The 25,610-nt window shown below is 43.5% G+C and overlaps 1 protein-coding gene across 2 annotated transcripts in view; it reads left to right on the top strand.

The window, feature by feature from the left end:
• Positions 1-25,610, top strand: part of CTBP2 (C-terminal binding protein 2) — a 142,834-nt gene that overhangs the window by 51,700 nt on the left and 65,524 nt on the right. The window contains exon 1 of one of the 2 annotated variants that reach the window (XM_054070916.1): positions 17,659-17,787. The exons of the other annotated variant lie outside the window; for it this stretch is intronic. The gene's annotated coding sequence lies outside the window, so the exon portion shown is untranslated. Of the gene's footprint in view, positions 1-17,658; positions 17,788-25,610 lie in introns of those variants that run through there. 2 annotated transcript variants of the gene reach the window in all.

The raw sequence follows: 25,610 nt of genomic DNA, 5'->3' as shown, positions 1-25,610 counted from the left end.
GATTTTTTTTTTTTGTTGGAGTCTCATAAGCTTCAATTACTAGCTTGCCCAGAAATAGTTTGCTTTTTGGCTTATACATATGCATATACATATAATATATATATATATTTGGCTTATATATATGTGTGTGTGTATATGTGTGTATATATATATATATGAAAAGAAAAAAAAAGAAAAAGAGAAGAAAATAATAGTGAATAATAGTGGAATGTAAGTCTGCTGCATATTGAATTAATTTCCTGTTCCACTTCTGCATCAGCTAACCAGACAAATAACCAATTTGTTAAGGGCTCTGCTACTTCCTTCAGTCACTTGTTCACAATACACTTTTTACGTTTTATTTCCTGGTTTTCCTATTTCAATTCCTTGCATCCCCTGCAGGTCTCTCTGTTTTCGTGCCAACAGCAACATACCCACTGAGTGAGGGCAGGGTGTGATCCTTCTCCTCCCAGCAACCCCGTCTGCCCTCTGCTACATGGGTTTTCCACAAGGTCCCCAACTCAGAGGATGCTTAGCTCTTTGATGAGCATCCCTTGGCGTTCCCTTTGCCAATTTGCAGGAACCCAAACTGAGGATCCCGCTGGTGCTGCCTCTTTATCACCTGGCCTTACCTTATTGATGGCAGCAGGAATTACGGCTGTTTTCAAGCAGGTTCCCAGTTTATTGAGCTTCTGAGAGCGCTGAAACAGGAATATTGCTATGGCACAACAGAGGGGAGGAGGGTGTCGTGGTCTGTATTGGGCAGGAGGATTAAGCAGGCAGAACAAACAGGGCTTTTATTGTTTTCCTCTTCTGCCACATGATGGATTCTTTTGGAGACTGGTACAGTACTGGGTAACTAAGTGCAATGTGGCTTTTTGCTCCATTCTGTGTATTTTGTGGGTTTATATCTGTATTTAGGAAGTTGATTATGGACGCTCTACTGAGAACATCTTTCCAAAGAAATTAAGGCAACAGGGAGGAAAAAATCAACCACCACTCTGCATTTCTGAGTAAACTCCCGTAACTGGCAAATGCTTCCTTGCAGAAAAAAAAAAAAAGAAAGCAAAATAAAGATGTGTAAGAAAACTAAAGATGTGTAATTTGAGACTTCTCAAATAGAAGTAGAAGAGGGCTTTTGATGTACTCTGATAGACAGGGGAGGAAGGACATCAATTCAATTGCAGCATTGTGTACAGCATAATAAATATTTTATTACCACAGGCTATCAGTTAGTTACTAAATGGCGGAGGGCGGACTCTGCTCTCGGACCGTGTCCCCATGTCTGCAACTCCACAAATATCACGCGAGCTTTTTTCTGTGGTCAAGGACAGTACTTGGGTCCCATACTGCAGAGTCTGCGCATAAAATATTCGGGGCTCACATAGAAAACTCTTGGGGCTGGCACCATAGCAGCACGTTAGAGCAGCAGTTGTTATGAATCAAATAGTATTTTTCATTTGACCATAAAAGTACTTCGGCCCAAGGCTGGAATTTCATAAATAAGATGAATTAAACTATTTCATTGCTGATGATACAGGATTGTGTGTATTTTGAAATGCAGTGCAGCCCTAGCTATCCGAATGAGGGGAGTAAATATGAATGCTTCCCTGGGATGGTAGTATAAGCCTTGCCTTGCCTGTGGCCAGCACCACCGTATGTGTGAGTTAAGCTTGTTAAAGGTGCAGAGTTGTTCCAGATAGGGTCAGCTTCAGTCTCAGAAGCTCAGATCATGGCATCTTATTGAAGTATTGTGTCTAGTTCTGGAATCCTCAACATAAGAAAGATATGGAGCTGTTGGAACAGCTTCCGAGGAGGGCTGCGAGGATGATCGGAGGGCTGGAGCACCTCCCATATGAGGACAGGCTGAGAGAGTTGGGGTTGTGCAGCCTGGAGAAGAGGAGGCTTCAGGGGGATCTTATAGCGACCTTCCAGTACCTGAAGGGGCTACAGGAAAGCTGAGGAGGGACTGTTCACAAAGGCTTGTGGGGATAGGACTAGAGGCAATGGGTATAAACTGGAGAGGGGCAGATTGAGACTAGACATAAGGAGGAATTTCTTCTCTATGAGGGCGGTGAGGCACTGGCATAGGTTGTGTGGCTGCCCCATCCCTGGAGGTGTTCCAGGCCAGGTTGGATGGGCCTTGGTCAGCCTGAGCCAGTGGGAGGTGTCCCTGCCCATGGCAGAGGGGTTGGAAGAGGATGGGCTTTAAGGTCCCTTCCAACCCAAACTATTCTATGATTCTATGAGTAAATGCTATTCTGTAGGGTCAGCTGAACAGGCACAGTTGATTTAAGAATCTTCAGTCTTTTGAAAGAATCAAGAATTGTAGGCGTTTCTAGGTTTCAGGAGTTTCTGTGTGAGATGCATATGTTTCTGTTGGGAACAAAACCGGAGAAGCAAATTCTGAACAAAAGGTCAGTGAGAGCAGAGAGTCGGGAACCCACACAGGTGTGAATGGTATGGCATTCAACCAAAGCGGTATAATAGCAGGTTTGGGGGGAAGGGAGATATAACTTGGGCAACTTTTTACCATTTCAATTTCTTTTTTGTGTTCGATGTGATGCGAGGAAGCCTGTAAGGCAGTGGGAACCTGGGCAGCGAGCATGTGTGAAAACCAGCAGCAGAAACCTCATCATTTTCTGGTAATTGTTCTTGAGCTTTCTGACCACCTACCACAGTGACTTTTACTTTCTGGTTTTCCTGCTGTCACACAGTAATGGTTGTATATTTGTCATGCTGGAGGGAAATGCCAATATCAAACTGAGAATTAAGTAAATGGTTTTGATTTGAATTGAAAACAAAGTGTTGCCTGCTTTAAGCTAAATTTTAATTTAACCTAATTAAACAATAATGTAATTGTTGTTTAGTTAATCCTGATAGGTTAAACACTTGGAAGTAAGGCACACCCAGATGCTTGTTAAGTGCCGTACAGGTTGGCAAAGAGATCTGAAATTCCTTGCTTTTCAGGTTTACATTCAAATGACTCTTTGTTGTCCCTTCATATGTTTTTTTCCCTCTGGGACTTTTTTGGGACCATGTTTTAATACAGAACTGCTAGGACACCCGTGAGTTATGGGATAATAATTCTATGTCAGATACTGTAAGAATGAAGCTTATAAAATAAGCATTTGCTTTGATGGAAGTAAGGCCCCTAATTCAAACTTGAATGCGTTTTAAGAGATATATGCATGCACACAATAAAATCCAGGGAGAACAATTTGCATAGGAAAGCCAGGAAATGGCTGGGCTTAAAAGCAGCTGAGATTTTAGGGGTTGTTTTCTGTGGGATTAGGGGTAGAGTCAAGGAAGAGAATTTTAAATCCAGGACACTTCTGAGAATTTTGCTTCATATTGTATAAGTTGGAATAATTTTTAAAAACACAGCTGTGTGCTGGCTCCTGAGACCAGGTAATTTTACCTAATGTTAATATTGAAGTTGTTCTTTGTTATTATCAGCTAACAGTAATGGTTAGAGGCACTTACATGTCTGGGTCCTATATGTATGTATTTGTTCTTACTTTAAATTCTTTCCCATAGATACAATTCAGCACAATCAATGCCAATAAAATTATTTTGAAAGAAGATTAGATTAAAAATCTCATCCCTTACTGACTTCCCATTGGCATGTGAGACGATCCTTAGAGAATTAAGATTTGTGTTAGCGACAGAAGTGCTCACATAAGATTGCTCAGCCTCTTGCTGGCCATTTTTTTCTTTAAATATTTGACAGAAGTGCCTGGCCAGGCTAAATTCAGTCAGTGTAGTATACTTCTGGAGGTTGATGACTAACACCAGAGCAGGAAAAAGGTATCTGAGAAGCAATTTTCTATACAAGGATTTTTTTTTTTTTTTAAGTATTTTTATTCCATATCGTATTGCTGGTGACTTAGGGCATTCCTAGAAGGAGGTCAGGACTGTTTGTGTTTCGGGAAGGCGTATCTGAGCGTGGGCTGAATCGTTTCCAAACCCTGACTGGCTGATGTCTGCACTGGGAGTATCTCGGGTTTGGTTTTACAGTTTTTATGTAGAAATGTTGTACCATTCTGTAGTAATTTCAGCCCAGTTCTTGCTATTGCAGAGCCAGGAGGATGTTTTCCAGTAATGTGTTGTGAGCTGGGGGACAGGAGGATGGTGTGGGTAGCCCTGGGTTAGAGTGACAGGACTTGCACCCTATGCTGCTTCCCAAAGGTATAGCGCAGTAGAAGCAGAACAACTTCACCTCCTCTTTCTTCCCTCATCTCCTGAACATATTAAAACATCAACTCTGTCATTTAGAGGGATGTCTGTGGGTTTATGTGCACACGCACGTGCACGTGTTGGTGAAACTGTAATAAAGTTGATGGGTTTGGCTCATGGCATCTATAAATGAGTCCTTTCTTCTCTGGATTTTGGTTAAACTTGCTGGTGCTCTAGTCCCATGTGCTGCCTCTCTATAGTGATGGAGCCAGTTATGGTCATGCACAGCAGGTGTGCATGAGACTTGGATCTCCAAGTCTTCCAGGCAGGATCCTACCTTTTATTTTCTATGTTGTGTGAGAGAAGATCTGTGCAGATTTGGGACTAGTCAATGTGAAGTCTCAGCCTTCCCCAGCTCTGTTGTGACCCTTTTTTTGTATAGTCAAGGGTATGTCCCGAGACTGGAGAAACATTCAACTGCCAGAATACAGTGGTTTCAGATGGTTTAGGATGATAATTTTGTAGACGTATATCAGGGTTATTTGGTATCCTTGCTTTTCCTGTATCTATTGTGGCAAATAATGGAATGGAAAAGTAAGTGAGGTTGTGAATTTGGAAATGAAGTTTGGTAGCTTTCTATTGTTACTGCTTTTGTTTGTTTTATTTAAAGCGGGAGTCACTCTTTTCTAGATTTAATTGTCCCAGCCTACTAAAAGGGAAGAAGGATGGAATAATCAACAGTGATTTATTTCTTTAAGGCATTTTAAATAAGTAGACCCCCAAGAATGAAGCAATGGTGAACAATTACACTACACTGGTCACAAAACTTGGGCTGTTCCTGCTGCAGGCTGGTTATTTAACACCTGGTGAGCATGAGTGAATGCATTGCTAGAGTTGGAAGCGGTGACTTACGCCACTATGCTCTGGTAGCAAATCTATGCTCTTGTAGCAGTTTCTCTCTCAGTTTATGAAAGCTAATAAATATTTTTGCCATGTCTGGTGAAGCAGGTTATCATAATGCTCTCTTCCAGTTCAGGTACTGTGTGGAGAGATTTCGCTGAGTATTGTATGAAGTTTGGCTCCTCTTGTCCTGCCTCCTGTTCCCAGTATGAATGGGGGGAGTGGAAGGCTGGAGCAGGAGGGACCGAGGGGTTTCCCTGGCTTGCCCTGCCAGTGAAGAGGTTCTGGGGCTCAGAGACCTTTCCTGCTGTCGCTCACAGCCTGCTCTGTTTGCATGGCTGCATATCTTGGTCCTCTGCACCAGGGACTCCTCTATCTCCACTCCTGCATCCACACGGTGCCTCTCCTCTGTCCTTGTCCTCTCTGTCTCTTATGCCCTACATGCACTTCCTTTGAAGGAAAGGCTGTGTGGAAAAGCTCCTTTCCAGATGGCAATCTCCTAAATTAAAGCAAGAAAATCGATTTGAATATTACATTTCCCTACAAGGACCTCCTGCTAATTTCTATGTTTTTTACAATTGTGTTTTCCTGTTTTTGTTTAGTATTTTTCATCTTTATCACTTCCCTGCTGCTGACTAAAGGAGCTACACAACAGGGGAAAGTGTGACTAACTCACTGCCTGCACGGGGGAAAGAGTGAGAATACTTCTACACATGCCGGTGATAAATGTACAGAGTAAACAGAATGGAAAAGTAGAGAAAAACAGCTTTTTTTTTTTTTTTCCTACGATCTCTTTTTTTATATAGCAATATTAGTCATTTCTTCCAGAAAGTATAGATTAAAACAACTTGTATCATAAGATTTCTTGCAGAAGAACCAGAATCAGATTAAAATTTGTACTTTGTTAGGAAATTGTTTTTCTCATCTTTTGTTGTAAGTTATAAGAAAGACCAAAAGATGTTTTTCCTCCTTTTTTTTTTTTTTTCTTTTTGTATGTATGTGTGTGTCTCCTTTAGTTTGAAAGCAAGTCACACAGATACAATTTTTCTCTTTCTTCCACGTTTTCAGGTTCTATGCCTGCTTGGCAGGTATTCCTTGTATCTGTTGGGAGGGAAAACATTTAATCAACAGGAAGAGGGCAGGGGGATTCACCAGGAGTAGGTCTCAAAACCAGTTTTAACTTGGGTTGAAATACAGTAGATTCCAGATGACAGCATCCCTTTAATTAAGCAATATAATGCTGTTGATTTCAAGGCCGCCAAAATCAATGGAAAGATGCCACGGACTGCAAAGCATTCTGGAGTGGGTCCAGTCCCCTTTTGTGGTATAGAAATGATACAGGTTTGAGCTTAGCCCTCGCTGACTCGAGTGCTAATGAACGACCACGTTTTCCATTCACAAAATGTTACGGCAGAGCGGCTTTCATATTTTTCTTCCATGTATCCCAGTGTAGCTTTAGAGAGGAAAGGGAAATCTATTTTGTGTGTAAACACAGTATTGCGATGTTTGTTTAATGTCTTTGTTTACTTTGAAAGTTAGTCCCATACTAATGAATTTATAAAATGTACATTATCCATAAAACTGTCACTGATGCAAAATTTAGTAATAACTCAGGTAATGTATTTAAAGCACTAGTGAGTTCGCTCTATCCTTGAGTTGATAAATTGTATAGCTTCATTTGGTAGGAATCAGCAGTTTTATGTGGCAATTAATTTTTACGGCAATAGGGAGCCAAAGGACTAAATTTTTACCCTTGGTTTTCTGCACGTGTATGGGAATAGCCTCATGTTTAACATTCAGGTTGTGGGCCTGGGAAGCAGTGTGTGTGCAGGGGAAATGTCGCTTTGCAGGCATTGTGGCTGTGCTGCTCCAGCTCACAATCCAGCCTGCCAGTTCGACTGTGGTCCAGGTTTCTGATCTTTTAAAATATATGTCAGAGTAACGGCGGATGACAAACGTGTCTGTCCCCAGTATCCGTCTTTTCTCTTCTGCAGCTTGCTTGTTGTCTTCTTCGTTGTGTAAGTCCCCACCATCAGGGATGATTCCAAAATCCTAAACTTGGAGCTAGTGACAAGGAGATAAGCTTTTCTGAAATCATTCTGGTTGTTTGGTTTCCTCTTTCTGGTCTCTGATACTCAGCCTCAAAAGGTCCCATTTGTATAGTTGGCTGCAAGCCTATAATTGTGTAGCATCCAATCTGGGAACCCAAAATGCTTTAATTCTAATCTTAGCTCCTGCTACCAGATTTGCCTAGTGGTTAGCAGGTTACTTTACTTCATTATTTCTGTCTGTAACACTGACTGAATCCTCAGCAGTATACAAAAAGCAGCGTAGTTCCCCTAATGCTAAAATTTGTCCTGTAGCAATAAAAAATAGCAAGAGAGGTAGTTTGAAGGGGATTTCTTTATGATGCTGTTAAGTAACATCCGCATTTTTGGTTTTGTCGTCCGTGAAACCAACTGAAGTGAGCTGGACTACAGATTAGGTTTGGATATAGCTGGAAAAACCCTCACAGACATCATCCAACCCGTGGGGTAAACAAGGGGTTTGTTTTGAGGCATCCTCCTTGTCATTGCTGTAAGGGAAGCCCATGAAGGATGAGTGCGGATGGTGCATGTAGGTCTTGAGCCTTGTAATTTGGGTGTTGGTCTCCTATCTATGACATTGGAGCCATTGGTGGCTCTGTGAGTGCTGCCAGTGTAGGTCTTCATTTCAAACTATTCATTTTACCCGAAGTTGTGTGATGGCCCTGAAATGAGGTTCAGGGAAGTTACGAGCAAGGCTATGAGCCTGACAGAAATTTCATTTTGTCCTGTATTTATTCTGCTGTTTGGGGTTGCATGGAGTTACTGGTCTGTAAAATGAGGTCACAGCCAAGAAAGAAAGTTTGGGCGCTGCTGCTTTAGAGCTTGGGTTGAAATTAATTATTTGTATACCTTGGAGAGTTGCATTGGTTTCTAAATAAGACAGCTGGGTTAGAAAAACAGTCCAAATTCATTGTAAAACATGTTGTGTGATGGCCAGCTCTTGAACCTTGCACTCCCTTGGTGCACTACCAACCAGAAATTTCAAATTGGCTGCTTAAAATTGGCCATGTAGTCACCCAGATATTTCATCATGTTATTTGAAAAATCCCAGTGGCCTCAGATGCTCCAAGGCCATGGAGGAGTTTGTTGTAGCAGCAGTTCAAAAAATTGGTCTGGTGTAACTTGCATTATATCCCACAGATATTTAGGCAGCAGAAATGAGGATGCAGAAAGGAAGGTTGGCCTGGCTTAAGAAGAAAAAGCCTGGCCAGCATAGAACTGGATGTTAAAAATGTAATACAGAAAGTGTCGGCTTTGTGGCTTCAAAGGAAACTATTCCTTAATCTCAGAAAAAGATTAAAATGCCTATAAAAATAATACCCTTTAAAACGCCGAGTACTCCTTGAACACCAATTCAAAGTGCCAATAATTCTCAATTCGCAACTAGAAAAATCTAGACCAAAATTACTGTGTTTTTGTGCACAAAACCTCTGGGCTGTCTGGAAAACAAAAACCTGTTAAAACAGCAGAGCCAGGTGTTTGTCTTTTTTTTTCGAGGAGTATTTCTCTACAGGGCCTTGTTTCCCTCACCACCCATTGCTGCTTCTTTCTACTGATAAGCTCTCTGATCTCCCTAGCAGCCTCCTTGCTCTTCTGATTCCGTATTGCACACAGGGTTATTTTTGAGGTGAATGTTTATACTCAGGCCATGTTCATAAGAGTGTGTCATTTACGTGTATGAGTTGTGAAGTTCTGACTCTGGACATGTATTTGTTCTTCTACTTGTTGCTCGCTGCTGAAAAAGTCCCAAACAAATATTTAAAGGTGTTCTGGTTAGGCCTGGATAGCTAATTGATTTTCAGATTGCTGTGCTTTGGGGATATTCAGTCAGAGGAGCAGGTGCAACCCTCCCTCGCCATCGGGGCCCAAGGGATGCCACGTGGGCAGCTGCCAGTTGCTCAGGCTCCTCCAGTTGCAAACTCAGCACTTGGTGGAGAAATATCTCTTCGTCTCGTTTTTTATGGTTGAATTCTGACTTTATTATTGCATGTTCTGAGTTCCAAGGTGGAGAAAAAAAAAACAAAATAGGAAAGGAAAGTAAGGTTTTGTACACTTCCTGCATCTTGGGGAGCTGTGCTCTGTGTTAGCTGCTGATAAGGAGGTCTCTAAACCCACAGGTTTTAAAACCCAGCACAAGGTTAAGCACCAGGGAAAACACGCCTTTTTTGTCTCTAAAGCAGCCATTCCCTAGCCAAGTCTGTGCCATTTTGCAGCAGTCCATGCCAATGCTGTTTGGCTCAAGGGAAGAAATAACCCCCAGCTCAGGGCTGGCACAGGTATTCACAGCAGCTCCTGGACCACCAGGCTCCTGTCCCCGTGCGAAAGACGGGCATGAAGCACATGCAGCAGAAGTTGGAGCACAGCTGTGTGCTTCCAGCTTCCTGCATCCATCACTCCAGAGAGCCAAGCAGGGCAGGACACTGCCGCACTGGTGTGTATTAGATGGCTGAAATGAAATGTGGACTGCATCAGAAAATTTGGATGGGCTCCTTCAGCGGTTATTCGTGGTTCACCTTGCTGGGAATGGTGGAACAATGCAAGTTGTTTGTCCTGTTTAATATGGTGGAGATACGGATTCCCAGATAGGTCCCAGGCAGGTGCAGAGATTTAGATTTACTTGTCCTATTAGGCCATATATCTGTGTGTGTGTGTGTGTATGCAATGCTGCTGGCCAAACTTTGATTGAAATCACTTCGTCCCTCGGTCTCGTTGGTCTTGGTCTACAAAGCATGTTTTGACTAGGAAAGACTTACGACCATCCTGTGCTCTGTCAGATGTACGGACCTTCCTGGGGACCAGCATTCATGGCTTGATCCCACATCAGGGAATGAGCCGTGGTTTATCTGACGCTGCATGCAGAGCCAGGGTGGACACTTGCACCTGTGAGGCACTCCCGAAGCCCTGCAGTATGGCCTTGCCAGACCCAAACCCCTTCAGCTGCCACTGTAGCTGGCTGTGGTGATGAGAGCTGGCCACTCCAGAGACTGCTTATCCCATCACAGTCTCCATCCAGCCTGCAAAACGTCTTGGCATGCATGGTGGACATCTCTGTACGTGGTTGGTTCTCAGTGTTTTGAAATGCTGATCCTTACTTATTAGTCTTTCCTCCACTCCCCCTCTCTCCCCTTCATTCCCCTGTTTCACAGCCCTCTTTTACAAGTGTTGCATTTTCATGGAACCGAGGAAATTGTGCATCTCTCGGATTCTTTGGGTGGCATTGAGAAGACTGTGGGTGCAGGTGTTTGTGTCAGAAGTCACAGAGCTCCTGCACACTTGCAGTAGGTTCACATTCACAACGATATTTTATAAAACCGAGCCTGTGAGACATTCTTCCCTGCTAGTATTTAAGTTGCTGTCTACGAGTGTTGGCAGACACGGCACCGACTCTGCTACAGGCTGCCCCAAAGTGGTGGTTGTATTTGCCTGCTTCCTAGCAACTTTGTGTGCTGGTTCAATTACACAGGACTTGAAAAAAAACGTGCTCCATCTGGTTTTCCATCCCCAGATGCGACCACCCCAAAGAGTGATCTAATTCTTCTGTATTTAGACTTGAAAACTTCTCACCAGTTGGTGGTGCGGGCAATCAAATAAGAGTCCTTAGGAGCAATAAGATCCACATGCTGGCCTAATTGCACATGGAGCTAGACTGCTGCTCCTGCTCGAGTGTATTTGCAATGCTGCTGTCAAAGGCATATTGTTAGGCTAAGGGAAAACCCACAAATCTTAATTTGAGTAATAATTTAATGTGGTCCAATAATTAGCTATTCACGATAGAGGCCCCTTTGCATCTGGTGTAGTGTTTTCCACGGCGTGAGGAGAAGGCAGGCAGGCAGGACTAGAGGTGGCCTTAGTCTATAGACCAGGGTTTGTGGAAAGTTACTATCTTGACCTGCTTTCTGGTATGGTCATTTTAGCGTATATTAGATCATCAGAGTGTTGTTCTTGTTTTAGTTTTTTTTTTATTATTTTTAAATTAAGACAAGAAAAATTTGCTGCTTTCTACCTCTGCAGACTGAATCAAGAAGGCAGGGTGCATTGTGGGGTCTGTAGGACTGGAACGTGCTGTGTGGTGGGAAGGAGAGGCAGAGCCCAAACTAGGGAAGGTATTGAGTGATAGGAAAATGCCACACAACCTCGATAGAAAGCTGGAGTGTAAAATTTCTTCCTCCCTCCTTTGTTCTGCAGAAGGGTGCATCCTGTAATTTCTTGGTTGTGAACTTATTGTCAAAACAGGGCTTTGGATCAGAGCCTTGTCGTATTAAGTTTGTCCTTAGACATTGATGGCTTGTCCTGCCTGGCCAACTCTGCACTCCAATACATATAAAAAGCCTTCTGGGAAGCCAGCGAGGGAAAGTTTGAAACTGGTTTCCTACATGCTTAAAACTTCAGAGTGAGTTTTAATGAGGGGAGGGCCAGCCTTAAATATTCCCTCTGTTTATTTGAGTGAGCCCTGATTCACGCTGGTGGTTGTTTTCTGCTGGGGTTTCCTGTGGGAGCCCGCGTGCTGCTCACAGGAAGCGTGGCTGGGCTCGCTGCCATCGACCTCCTCCAGCATCCCGGAGCGGCGATGGGGAGCGCTGCTGGAGGGCAGGCAAAACCCCTGGGCAGCCAGGGAGGTGAGCCTGGCCATCCACAACAAAAAAATGTACAAAACCCACAAAAAAAAGACACGGCCCCTTGGGACCCACGTTTTGTCAACAAATCAAGCAGGCGCTATTTTAAGCTGCTATGTACCTAACGCTTCCTGTTTTTCAGAAGAAACATCTTGTTTTTTTGCTTTTATGTTGATGGATTTATTTTAGTGGCTGGTTCCTGAGGTGGCGCAAAGGATTCCCTCACCCGGGCCCCAAAAGGGTGCCGAGTGGTGGCCTGTGGGGTGGCACAGAGCTGGTGGGAGGCTGCCCAAGGGCTGCTGGCAGCTGCCCGGTGAGGGAATGGCCAATCTGTGGGGTTCCTGGGTGCACTGAGGGGCCTTGAAGGTGGGCAGCCGGTGGGATGGCTGCTGCTTTTGTTGTTCCGTGAATGCTACTAAGTTAAGCCATGTGTGGTTCTCTTTCGAGGAGCGGTGGCCCAACCAATAAGGACAAAGTAAATAGCATTCATTTCCTGCTGACCTTTTAACATGAACAGATGTTTTCTCTTATAAGTACCATAGGCCACTTCAGTCCCTGACCTCATCAAGTGGGGCTGCTGCTGTTTTCATACTGGGCAGTCTATAAAACTGCTTTTTTAACCTGTTTTGCTGGGAGCTGCCTGCAGAAGTGAGTCCCCTGCCTTGGTCGGGACCCTTGTGCTTTTAATGTTTCTGACTTTCTTTTCTCTGGATGGACCAACCACTTCCTCCTCATTTTTGTCCTCTGTGGAGGATGGCAGATGTTTCCTCTGATGGGCTCTATCAGGCAGCCTGGGGGAAATGAGTTTCCCTTTATAATATTTTCCCTAGCAGTCTTTGCACAGGTTTGACTTGCAACCGATAACACGGCTTGAGCAGGTCGTCCATCGCCCATATCCCTGTTGTGGTGGTTGAGCAGAATGGAAGGGATCTTGGAGTCGCCTCCAAGCTCAAAAAGTAAAAGACTGGCAGTGCTGGGCCCGAGGCTTTCATCAGTGAGATTTCCCTTCAGCATTCTCTGCATCACTGAAGCCATCCTGGTATCTGCTGGTGTTTCCTCCTCTGCTGCCCCTTGGGTCTTGTTCCTGCCCAGGGGAGTCAAAGTGATCTCAGCTTTGTCCCAGACTGCTCTGCCTGGCTATCACCTGGGTGTTGCTTGTTTTGCCACGTGGCCTTCCCTGCTGCATCCCTGGATCTGCTGCTGCAGATGGTGCTGGGTGGGAATGTGAAGGAAGTAAAGCAGTTTGGGAGGCAAATGTGGTGGGAATGAGCAGTAAAGTTTCCTCATTCCTGCCATCTTTTACTTTGCTTTGGACCAAGGGACCTGTAAGTCTGAGCACGACATATGTGTCTAAGAATATCAGAGATGCCTGGTTCATCCAGGAAGCAGCTAAAGGAAATTTCTCGTTTGGCTTTCCTGGCCAGAGCCTGCTTTCTTCTGACAGTCCTGCTTGGAGACCACAGGAACAAGCCACGGACTGAGGTAATGGAGGGGAGAAATGTGGATGCAGACTGGTGTGCATGGCATAAAATCATTTGAGACCTTAGTATGTTAGTGAAGAGCCTTTTTCCAAAGCTGGCTTTGCTGCAGTGTCTCATCTGGTGGCATTGATAGGACGAGGTGTCTTCATCTGGGATAAAAAAAGTGCAGATATGGTGCATGAGGGCTCATTTTCCTGGGTTACCGGCATTCAGTCTGGAGAGTAAATGCTTCACTCTTCTTTTGGTTTCAGATGGGGGACATTGGAGGTGCAACTAAATACCAGTATGATTTTTAGTTATTGACTTATGCCATCTGCAAAGGGATATATGTTGAAGTTAATGGAATTCCCTTTATAGACCCTTTTTTTGTACTATACTGAACATAGGTTTATAGAGATTACCTGCTTGTCACTTGTTGGGTTTTTGGCCTTTCCTTAAAGAGATGTTTTATTTTGTATTTGTTCTTTCTTTCTGCTCTCCATGTGTATCTAGTGGAGGACATTCATTACTCCATGAGCTGTGATTTCTATCCAGAGCAGTGGGACTGTGCAGGACAAGTAGTGGGGGGAAAGAAAGCTCTTTCTGTGCATCAGATTACCCTTCTTTTCCTGTTCAATTAAAAGGAGAAGTATGCAAAATCTTAAAATTTCCCAAGTGTTACCCAAACATTACCATATTTATAGTTTCAAGTTTAGAGAAAATGACTCAGAGGCCTTTTTAATAAAGGACTGTTCAAAATAGAATGGAGTGTGATTCACGTTAACAAATCAAGACACAAGAGAGGCAACAAAAGGAGCCTTTAACCTTATAGTCACTCTTCCCCATGAGTATATGCAAGCTGGATGGATGACTGATATTTCCCCTCTGCCTGTAGCGTTTGGCAGCAGAGGGAGCAGCGTGCAGGGAAGGAGCAGCAATAGATATTACCAAACAGTCACACCTCTGCTTTTCGGACAGTTAAGACGTGGTGGGACCAGTGCATGGTACAGCGTGCCTCTGCTCCAGCGATGAATGTCCTCTATCAGCCCTCGTTCAGTCTATCTTGCAAGTTACCTGCTAACATCTTCGTGGGCAAATTGGTTGGATTAAATGATTACATCCCAAAGAGCCCCACCTGAGTGGCAGGAATCCCGCCCATTTTGTATATTGATCTTTATTGGGCAACGTAGTTAGGCAGTGCCTATTTATTGTAGGCAACAAAGAATATCAAACCTTTGAGCTGGAAGTAGAAGAAAGCCTGCAGTTGGGTGCCTTTTGCAAATACGCCTGGCTTTCACTCACTGGCCCTTGGACCTGAGTGTTTGTGTCTAGCACCGCACCGGGCTATTCTGAATTTTGAGGTCAGTATGGCAAGAGACATGTCACTTCTTATAGCAGTGTGCCGCTTGTAGTGACTTTGAGCGAGGAGCCAGCTTCTTTGGCTGTACCTGGAAGCAAGGAGCTTTCACAAAGCATGCTTGTAACACAACCCTTGTGAGAAGAATTGTTTAACAAATAGCCAGATAATCTAGTTTGCCTTTTCCATGGTGGTTTAGTTTGCCCTGTGCTGGCAGTCAGCCTTTCCCAGGTTTAACCTTGCATAGAAGATTTTATCTTGTAAGTCTAGAGAGACGGCTGCTGGTTGTGGAAAACATCACTGATTTACCAAGTGGATTACTAGGCAAAATCGATTTTACTTGGTACATTCATATCCTGAAAAGCAACATAATAGTGTCTGCTTTGCTTCCAAACCAGAAAGGGGTAAGTGCCCCAACGTGAGCTGGAGACCCTGTATGAGTCTGAGAAGCGGCTGAGTGTTTTAGATGATATTCATCAGCGATGTAATTCTGATGGCATTGTTTTGGCTGACTGAACAGGACCTGTAGAAATGCCTCAGGTACACAGGCTGATGGATACTTTGTGGCTGTCTTTACTTAGGTGTTAAACATTGCCCCTGAGCAGTGAGAGCAGAGACCTTCCCCATGCTCTGTGCGGCTTCTTTGGTTGATGTATGACGGTTTCCCTCCTTTTTGTCAAAGTGTCCTCTGTTCCAGAGATAATGCAATTGCTATGCAGTGCCGTGCAAATACTCTTCTGTATTTGTATCTCTTTTCTATTTAATTATACTGTATAAATGTCCTTAGTAAATTTGATAAGTTGGGTGAAGGATATTGATTTTCAAGTCTCTCCTGTGCAGGGCTCCTTATAGTAGCAGCCTACCTGTTTCCTGAGGAGGTTTTGAAGGTTCAGCATTTAAGTAGCTACAGGATAACAAAGGAATTTCTTTCTCTATGCTTCCAGTTGAGCTGCTGATTGCAGGGTTTAAGGCCAAAGAGAAAACACTAGTGTTGGGTGGGTTTTTTCAAAAGCGTTAGTCTTATGTCATCTGCAAAAGCAGGTGGGAAGGGAAATCGAGATACAGAATAAACCCATTGCTTTCATTCCTGCAAATAAAGCCTGCTAAGAGTTTTGGGAAGAAATGAGAGAGGTATGATCCCAGAGTTGAATGAGGTCCTGGGGCAGCCTTGCAGCTGGGCAGCCCCCCCTGCATCACCCCATGGCTGATGGTGGGGCAGGAGGAGCAGGAGAGAGACCAGCAGGCTTTCAGGGAGGCATAAAGGAGCAGAGGGAATTTGCAGGGTTGAAAACGGAGGGCAAACAGTCTATTTTTAACTGCAGTTTTGAATGTGAAGTGTCACCGTTGTTAAAAAAAGCTCCTGGTAAATAGTGGAGAAGATGCACACGATAGTGGAAAGCCAGCTGCAGCTTTTTGAACTCTTTGCTGGTGTTTGTGAGGAGCTGTGAACACTTGGTTAGTGTTAATGTTTTAATTTTCCTTTCCTCAGCCTGAGGTCTTTCTACACAAGGGACTTCCTTTAAATCACGCTTAGCTCTCAGCCTCTTATGATTACTTTTGTTCTTCAAGAGGAAAAGAAGGGAGAAATGTAGATATTTGTGCACTTTCCTGTTGCACTCACTTTCTTTGTATTCTCTTGGAACATAAAATGTTTTCCGTTCCTTTTTTTTTTATGCTGAAAATTGGACACTGATTTTTTCTGGCTAATTTCCATCTATTTCTCATACAGGATTTTAGCCTTGATCTATAATGCAGGCCTGTGGCTGTTCTTGCTAAAAGTTTGGTCCCGACGGGGCTTTCATTATAAATCCTTATTTTCAGTAGCAAATTGCTTTCTGCAAATGTCACTTCTTGGCCCCAGCTGGTTTGGGTAGGTAGGGGGAAATGTCCCAACACCTCCAAACCCTGCACCTCTTGGCCATCCACTGGCAGCTCCCCTGGATTTGGGAACCTGGGGATTCGGCATGTTTCCCTGCTCCCTGCATTAAGACAGGAGGCTGGAGCCATTGCAGTCTATCCTTTCAGTGATCCGTGGGATAATGCATTCCCTAGTAGTGGCCATTTCTGTCTATTGTGTCACCGATCCGTGCATTAAATGGACCCAAGTAGGTGCTGCTACAATAAACCATAACAGCTCTATAGGAGCCGTCACAGTTCGTTGCATCAATAATCTGTGTATTAAGGCTCGGAGCAGGCCTGGTCACACAATGGACCGTTATGGCTCCAGATGAGCCTGTATAAATTTAGGTCAATAACCTGAGTGGTGTTAAATCCCAAAATAGCCTTGCTACAGCAAGCTGGCAAGGCTCATAAGAAAGATGTGTAGATTATGCAAACCTGCGGTGGTTGCAGAGGATACTCTGATTTCCCGGTAAAGGTTAGTGGTAGGAGAATTATTTCATCTTATTTATTACTGTTATCTAAACCTCTCTCTGCTCACTTGGCTTCCTCCTTCGCTCTGCTTTCACTCCTCTGGAAATGAGACTGCGTGAGGCAAAGGCGAGATGTGGAGGGAGGGTTGGGGATGTAGGAGCAGGGAGGAGGCAGTGTTTAGTGGATGAGCTATCCGAGAGCTGCCCCACCCTGCATCCTGCAGGACTTCATGGGAACGCTCACACATTTCCATCCTGACTGTGCTTTTGTTTGAGCCCGTGAGGCTCAATATTGTCTGGAGCATGAGTTTTGCATGAGGAAAGCCCCAAGGGCAGAAGTGTCCCCTCAAGCTCCGCAACCCCTTGCTTACTCCAAAAGCTGCCGTCTATCCTCATCCCTGGCTCCTTTCTTGATCCCAGCCCTCCTTGGTCCTTGACACCACAATACCTGACTGCGTTCTTCTTCTCTCCACCGTTCTTAGCATTCTGCTCCTTCCTTCCCTTATGTTTCCCTCAGACAAGGCCCTTTTGTAGGTAGGTGCTGGGGAGAGGAATGCCTTCAGCGCAGGACGGAGGGACTGGTTTGCATTGTGGATGTTTGACTGAATGGAGACGTAGCCTTGAACTCTTGAACTCTTTTTTTTTTTTTTTTTTTTTTTGGAGTAATGCTGCTATGTGCTGAAAACAAACAGGACTCACTCTGATGGAAAGAGATTGTATAGCGTGAACAGATCTCAGACCACAAGAAACAGGATTTTCCACATTTCCATCCTCAGACTTTCCATTTGAGACTTTGCCAGCAGTTGGGCAGGAGAAGATGAATTGGCTGAGCTGTTAAAGGTATTACATGTGTTTCCCTCTTTGGAGGCTTGTTAGAACATATTTTCTTTGGTGATAGTAATAAGTGTTACAAACAAAACAGTTTTCCCCTTTGAATATGCCTTTACACAGAGCATCATCTACATAAAAAAAACAGTACGTTAAGCAACATGAATAGCTTCAGGCTATTTTATTTCATGTTGCTAAACAAGTCAATGCAGATGAGGACTTCTTATGTAAGAGTGACTCGTAAATATAAGTAGTAAGATAAGGGCAAATTTAAAGATTTCCTGGAGATAGAAGAGTGTCAGTTCTTCTTTTCAGTTTCCCCAGTCCAGGCAGAGCTCCTGGGACAGGCTCTGGGAGGTGTGGCAGAAAAAGCCTTAAGATGTGTGTGATGTACTGAGAAAGACAGAGAGTTTGTTCTATACGGGGGAGTCTGTTGGTCTGCTGGACCCTCTTATCTTCAGGTGAGCTAGTTCTGTCACAAGTGGAGTTGAGTCTCCTGCAAGGCAGTCCTCACGGCTATTCCTCTGTCCCTGTCTTGGGGCATGAACGTGTGGACTGGTGTCCACTGCTGTGGTCTTGCCTGGGATATGGCCATGCATCCCCTAAGGAACCGCACTGAGGCCACCAAGTTACCTTCCATATTATGTAGATGTTGCCCTGCAGTACTGTTTGGTCACTGTGGGACAAGGGCCAAGGCGAACGTCCTGTGTTGCTGCTTATTGCTGGAGCCCCTTGGGTCATCTTCTAAGATTTAATTGTCTGATCCTGATTAAATCAAGAAATTGGGAGTAAAGGGTAGTATTCCAGACTTAGGGATACTTCAGTTGTATGTCTTGTAAGTCTACTTGGACTGTGCTTGCTCAGACGAGGGTGCCGTCATGTTCTTGTCATTGATGCAGCAGCACCTGGTTACAACTTAGGATACGAGGTGCCACTGTGGTAGTGGAGTGCCTTTTGGGACAGAGAGACAGGCGGAGATGGCACAGAAGAAGGAAGCACTGTACTCCCTGCATGTCCCATGTGTTTTCTTGTAAGAATACACCCATCTGCTTACTTCTTTTATTATTTCTTTTATTTAGCGGCAATACAGAGCCAAGAACTTGCAAGAATTGCAAGTGGTATTGATTTTAGTATTGGCCCTTTAACTTGGGCACCCAAAGGAAAATGTTGACAGCCAGGGTCATTTTGGTAGTCTTGCTGTTGCTGTGCTTGTTGTTTTGGACTTTCTGTTAAGGAGGAATTCAAGAGTAAGCTGTGAGTATTGTGGGAGTATATACCACGTACAGATGTTTCATCAAATGCTACAAGGCAGGAGCACTGGGTGCTGCTGTAGTGAGGCACGACATGTACAGTCACCAACTCTGCCAGCTCTGCGCTTTCAGCCAGAGACTGATTGAGGGGAGTAGGCTTGGCGAGTTGGAAGCACAGTCGTGGAGGTGGGAGAAAGGCTTGGGGGTGGTGGTGGTATGTGAATGTGTGGTGGGAGGAGGGTATGGAGGTTTGGGAGGATGTGGCTCTCGGCCACATGAAGATTTTGGTATGCAGCTCATACTCAGGAAGTTTGGCCACCCTGATTACAAACATACGTATATTTGGAGATGTATAGTGAGATATCTATCTCTTTCCTAATTTGATTTGTATTTAAATGGAGAGAGGAAAACCACCGACACAGGGAAGTGGGTGGCTTTGTGTGGTTTCCTAGCCAGCAGAAGCTGAAAACGGTTTAAAGTTCACATTTAGCAGTATAGTAGAAGGAGACATCTGAAGGTAAGAGACCACGTCCGAACTCTTGGCAGTGAGAAAGCTGGATTTGCCTTTGTTCTGTTCTGTAGATGCATGAGCTCTCCTCTCTAGCTCTGGAGACGGGTAGTAGTGCAATGGCACAATTTACTGTTTTTCTTGGTTAGTAATTTTCAAAACTTAAAACATAAACTGCTGCTTGTGAGAGTTAAAAAGGATGAAGTTTGCTGTGTTGAAGTTAGCGAGGGCGAAGAAGTAAGCTGAACAAAGCCAAACCTTGGAAGCAACAATAGCAGCGCACCAAAGTGTTTCTATAATCAGAATTTTTTTTCATGGCTATTTAATCTTCTTTTCCTCTTGTCCTTGCTCTTGCTTGCTCATCTATATACAGCATATGGAAAGGTTGAAAAGTGGTAATTACTAAATGAGAGTAGACAGAAACTGTTCTCCAGCAGCTCCAGATGGGGGTTAGTGATGCTGTTCACAAACTGTGTGCGGGTGCTTCACTCTACAGTATAAAATGCCCTCTAATGGCCAAGTAACTGCATAGCTCATCTGACAAACCAGCAAATACTCATTTTTTCTCGGGGTTTCTAACCTAACTGTGCTGGTTTTAGTACAGAAGCAAATAACAGTTTGAGTAGAGGAGAGCTTCTGGTTGTCTAGGTGTGTAACAGTGAAGGTTCACCTTGCTCCAGCATTAGTCTTTGCGAATAGTGAAAATAAATAACAAGTACTTTAAAGTACTCTGCTAAAAGTAGCAGGAGATTTTATTTTTCAGTAGGGCAGTCTGTAAGATTGCTCATGTATCATATCTTCTTGTTTTATTTGAAATGTTAGGAGTAGTTTCCCAGCCAGTTATGTGCTCTTGCAATATCAGTATGTGCATTATCAGATACTTAGAAAAACAAGATAAGAGAGGCTGAAGGAGGCCTATGATTGATTAGCAGATGGATTAGGCACTCTTGAAGCTTAGTGGATAATTTGGGTTTGGCTCCTGGTTATTGTTTCGCCCACCCCCAGGCCCTGGAAGGCTGTTGGTGCAGGGTAAGCAGAACATCAACCGGCTTCGCTTCTGATGCCAGAGAGCGAGATGACAGTAATTTTCTTTAAAGTGATTTTCTTGCTCTCTGTTTGGATAGCTTGTTTCTATTTTAGCTTTAGGAATGAAAGGAGTGCCATTTCTGCTATTTCCTAGTTTTACTTGAAAGCTCACAGAGGATCTGCAGAGGGCTGTTACTACCTGACGAGGGAACACACCTGAGTCTTATATTCTCAAAGCTGAGAATTAGTCATTAATGTTGGAAAATAAAACTGTGGGGGAAAAGAGTTGAAAATTAAAATAGTTATCTCACTCCCTTCTCTTTTGTACCATGGCTGTTGTGGCAATGTGAATATCGTCATTTCAGTAGGTCTTCAGAACATCTTTCTGGCTACCGAGAAGCCCATCTGAAGCGCAGTTTGTAACCTGAAATGCGATTCTTAAAGAAACTTTAAAATAAATACAGATCCAAACAAAAACCGTTCTCATGCCTTATGCATCATTATGATGGAAAGGAAGGAAAATGCTACAAACCCATATGTCTTTTTTCCCTTTGAAGGGCATATATATATATATGTATATAATCGTGATTCTTTTACTGAGTCAACAAGTATCTTTGATGGAGTAGAATTGATGAGGGGTTCCCGTCATGACTTTCAAGGGCTGAAAGGAATGCAGGATCAGGCCCTCTGTGTCATCTTTGTAGCCTTATTATTTTAGCACAGTCTGTATCTTGTTGCATAATGTTTTAAGATGTGGTCTGCATCATTATGTAGTGTGTTTAATTTAGCAACAGATGTGCAGGCTCATATGCTGTTATGGTACATTTTGTTCACTCATATAATAGCAAGTTCTTCAAAACTGTTACCAGTTCTTCAGCGCAAGACTCCTACGGCACGTTATTCTCCCTTTTTGTACGCTGAAGAGCAGAAGAGCTCTGTATTTTCCATCAGCAGGTGCTGACGTGGGAGTCCTGGCTCACCATGAAGCCCATTCAACCTGCTGTGCTGTGGCACCCAGTGAGTGCACTTTCCTCACTGGTTTTCAGGGGAAGGCACCCGGTAGGCAGTGGAGGGGCAAGACTTTGGTCGTTAGGTTTCTGGGCAGAAAACAAGTGAGTCAACTAGACAAATAATGCTTATTGCCACCCATGGCGTCATCCAGTCATTCCCACAGAGAGGCCTTAATGCAAAACATCGCTGAACGTTCTGCAGCAGCAAAATCATACTAATAAGTAGTAAAAGCATTAAACTTAATTACCAATAGTTTTGTAGCAAGAGCTCTGCCCTCACTATTTTGAAGGTGCTGAAGGTCCATGGGGGGGATGGAGGCTGCTAGGAGTCTGGCATTCAGATTTGATTTACAGCCAAGGTAGTTTTCCCAGAAACTTTAGAAAAAAAAAATGCCTGGTGGTTTTTTTTTCTGTTTTTTTTTTTTTGTTCTTTTTTTTCCCCAGCTTCCTTTTTGCTATGCAATGGCTGAGAGTGTTTAATGGAGCAGAAGTCCAGACACTGGCCACACAGAAACTGTGATTCCTGTTCCCAGGTGTGAGGGTTTCCATCCCTCAGGCATTTAAAAAAAAAAAAAAAAAAAAAAAAAAAGTACCCTGTTTCTTATTTTGGCTAATGAAAATCTATGTTCTCACTACCTGTATAAATGTTTAATCCATTTTTGTTTTCTGCTGGGCTGTTGAGCTTTGTAGTGTCTTGACACTGTGAGTTCCCCATGTGGTTTCATTGTTGTTTGAAAGAAAACATCCAAAAAAAGGATCTCAAGAAGGATCATGTTGTCTGTCCCTTCCCTTCCGTGTGCTTCCCTCCTCCCCCGCAGTTGTGCCAGGGCTTTAGAGAGAGAGGAAGGTGATGGGGGCTGAGCAGGGCATCCCACTTAAGGATGTGCCGCTGGAGTAGGGAGGAAGGATGACACAATGTTCACGAAGTGTTCCTCCTGCATTGTACTGTTTCCTTTGTCCGCTTCCCTCCCCTGTCATTATCTCTGTGTGTCTCCTTCTTTCTTTTCTCCATTTTTCCTTTCTTACACTGAACTCTGCTTCTCAGCCCTTCCGGCCCTCCCCACGGCAGCTGCCAACGTCTGAAATGATCAGGCATGGAAATGGCTGCCTAGTTCAAAATAGTTAACACCCGGTGACGCTAACACGGGGCTCGAACAGTTCACAGCTCTGATATTTCTTGTGTTGAAATATCGATTCAAGTGCAATCAAGCTTTGGAAAGCTGGACCTTAATGCAAAATAGGCATGAGTGGATACTAACTTCATGATTACGGACTGCTTGGGCATCCTGGTCTGCTTCCAACTGAGAGTACTGATGTCCTGCAATAATTATGAGTACAGAACCTTTGGCAACCTCTCCATTGCTGAGAGCCCAGGAAATGTCCGATGGTATCGTCAAAATGTTTAGACTGGATTTTCCCGTGTTTAAATAAGAAGTTGTTCACATGGAAACACAGTTTAGATGTGAGGAGGGACGAAAATTTTCCATTGCTATTTGGAAATGGGAGCTTTGGCAGTTCATGGAGCACGAGTTTCTCTGGTAGGGAGTCTTCATTTTATTGATGCCGTATTTCATAGAGGGTAGAAAATGTGGCCCAGAAATTATGAGCAACAGGTTGCTGACTCGAGTAAGTGTCTGGGAGTGTTTGCATGTTTTTTTGATTGTTTAGAAAGATGCTTGTATTTGAAGCTAAAGAGGAGTCCCGCTTAATCTACAACCATGTATTCTTTGGCAAAAATGGTGCATTCTTGCCACTTGTTCATTCACCTCAAGAAGCAGCAATCCTAGGCGAGGAGCTGCGTTTTGGGCAGGACTCCCAGGTGCTATTTTATAATGCTTAGCAAAGCCTGCAGTGCTGCAGTGTGCTTGCATTGGCTTTGGTGCATCACAAAAAATAGGGTGTAGGGAACGCTGTTCCACTCCCCTGGGGCTGTGAAGAGAGAGAGAACGCGTGAAACACGGTTTGGTACAGAGCACTGGGAAGGAGGTCTCTCAGTCACCTGCTGGGTGCCACTGTGGTTAGATGGGGATGTCTGCCGCGGATACTCTGAAACAGATGTTGTTCGTGTTTGTGGTGCTCTGCTACTGATGTGTGTAATCAAGAAATGATAAACCAATGCTAGCTGAGAGAGAGCTTAGAAGACAACACATTCTTCATGATGTCACCTTTCTCTTATTTTTGTCTAACAGCACATTTTATTTTGGAAAATCAATTTTTCTTCCTTTTCATCTTCTATCAAAAGCAGGAAAAATAAGCCCTAATACAGCTTTCTCTGCTGTAAATTTCTGGCTTATGGATTGTGGTGTTTAATGGGCAATATTAGGAACCTATTTAAATTTGTTATATCAGAATGGTTTTTTTCCTAAAACGTTGTATTTAAATATGTTCCTTCTTTAATAAATAAATAACTGCTGGGCTATCGTAGTGTCCGAGGGTTTTCAAGAAAATTTACATTTTGAAAGACACTGTTGGAGGCTAACACAGCCATGCAATTACTGTATGTAAATCACTTCACTTGTTTCCTAATCTTGCTGAAGATGAAGTGCAATTTTCATGTGCACCTCTCTCTCGCAAATTTCCTTATACAATGAGGTTTTCCTGTATTTTAATTGCTGACCGTGATTTTTTTTCTTCTGATTGTATTTAGTTTATTGTGGGGAACATTTTAGCCTTGCGGTTGTTTTGAGATTGGGTTGGATGGAGAAATCATTGAGGGTAGATTGAGGTTGGGTGCGCAACTAATTGTGTCTTTCAACCAACAAATGGAAGAACTGCTTTTTTAATTACAGCTTCATACGAAGGCTGGGGAGTATCCACTTGTTTCTGTGTCCTGCACATCTGCTTTTCTCCATTTTATCCGTCCCTGCCAAATCCTGCTCAGCAGCTCCTGCCACATTTTTAATAAGTCTTCTGACGTGGGCTTTTATTGCTGGTTGATACCATCATGGACACCTGTCAAACAAAGCCAGGATAGTTAACATCATTAGGAAGGAGTTCATTTAGGGGCATTACGTTAAGCGGTGCAAGGCTCTGTTAATATGAGCAGTAATTTCTCTGATTGTTATTAGTTTCTTTTCTAGAAAGCTTTCCTCGAGGGAGTAATGCAGGGAATTGAGATGGCAGGAGAAAAGAACTTTAACAGAAGCACTCGTCCATCAGAGAATGCACTCTCACAGAATTAAATACACTTTGCATATTGATTTGGTTTGCGAAAAAAGAGTTGCAGCCTCAACATCATGAACCATTTGAGCATTTTCAGAACAAAAATACTAACTTTTTCCCTCCTGATATGACTTTTTAATAAGCTGGTATTTCTCCCTGAAAACGGGGTGGGACCTAAAAATTTGTGTGTATACGTGTAAATGTTGCTCACAGAAATGCTGTTAGCTGCTCTGGCTTCAGCTACACTAACAGTTTAATTTTTGTTGTAAGAAATATTTTGACTGTAGTAAGCTTCTGCCTCTCGAATGAAAGCTTTCTGCTTCTTTTAGAAAGTTGCATTAATTATTAATGTGAGTGGGAATCGTGCTCTTTAGCATCCCTGTGTTTAAAAAAAATCAATTAATTATTGCTATAAATCTCAGAGATTATGCTGCAGTTGTGCTGCTGGGAAATTGGCCATTAACTACCAGGAAATCACCTATCTTCCCTCAGTCAGAATTCAGTTGTACCAACACAACCCTTTTCCTTTTATAAATTAACTATCAATGTGATGCATAATTGATAACCATTTATAATAATAACAATAATCTCCGTGCAATTGTCATTTCGGTATGCAGCGGCTTTGTTAGAGCCTTTACCCCTTGCATGCTCAGTCTAACGTATTGCATTTGTTAACTGTGTTTTCTGGGAATTTATTGCTTCACTGGCATGGTTTTAGGAGAGCCATACGCTGTCGCAGAGGAATAAAATGCAAGGTAGAAACGCCTGACTGGGCTATGTGAATATGAAGAACCTGAAGTGTTTTGAGAGGATGGGTTAAATGTTGCTATCGCTGCTCTATGGAGGAGGAAGCAGAATTTAAAGTTACAGGCATTGCCC

This window comes from Cuculus canorus, chromosome 7 (genome assembly GCF_017976375.1).
Source record: "Cuculus canorus isolate bCucCan1 chromosome 7, bCucCan1.pri, whole genome shotgun sequence".
In the NCBI taxonomy this organism is placed as follows: domain Eukaryota; kingdom Metazoa; phylum Chordata; class Aves; order Cuculiformes; family Cuculidae; genus Cuculus; species Cuculus canorus.
Note: the sequence above shows the minus strand (reverse complement) of the source record. Positions and strands in the feature narration are given on the sequence as shown.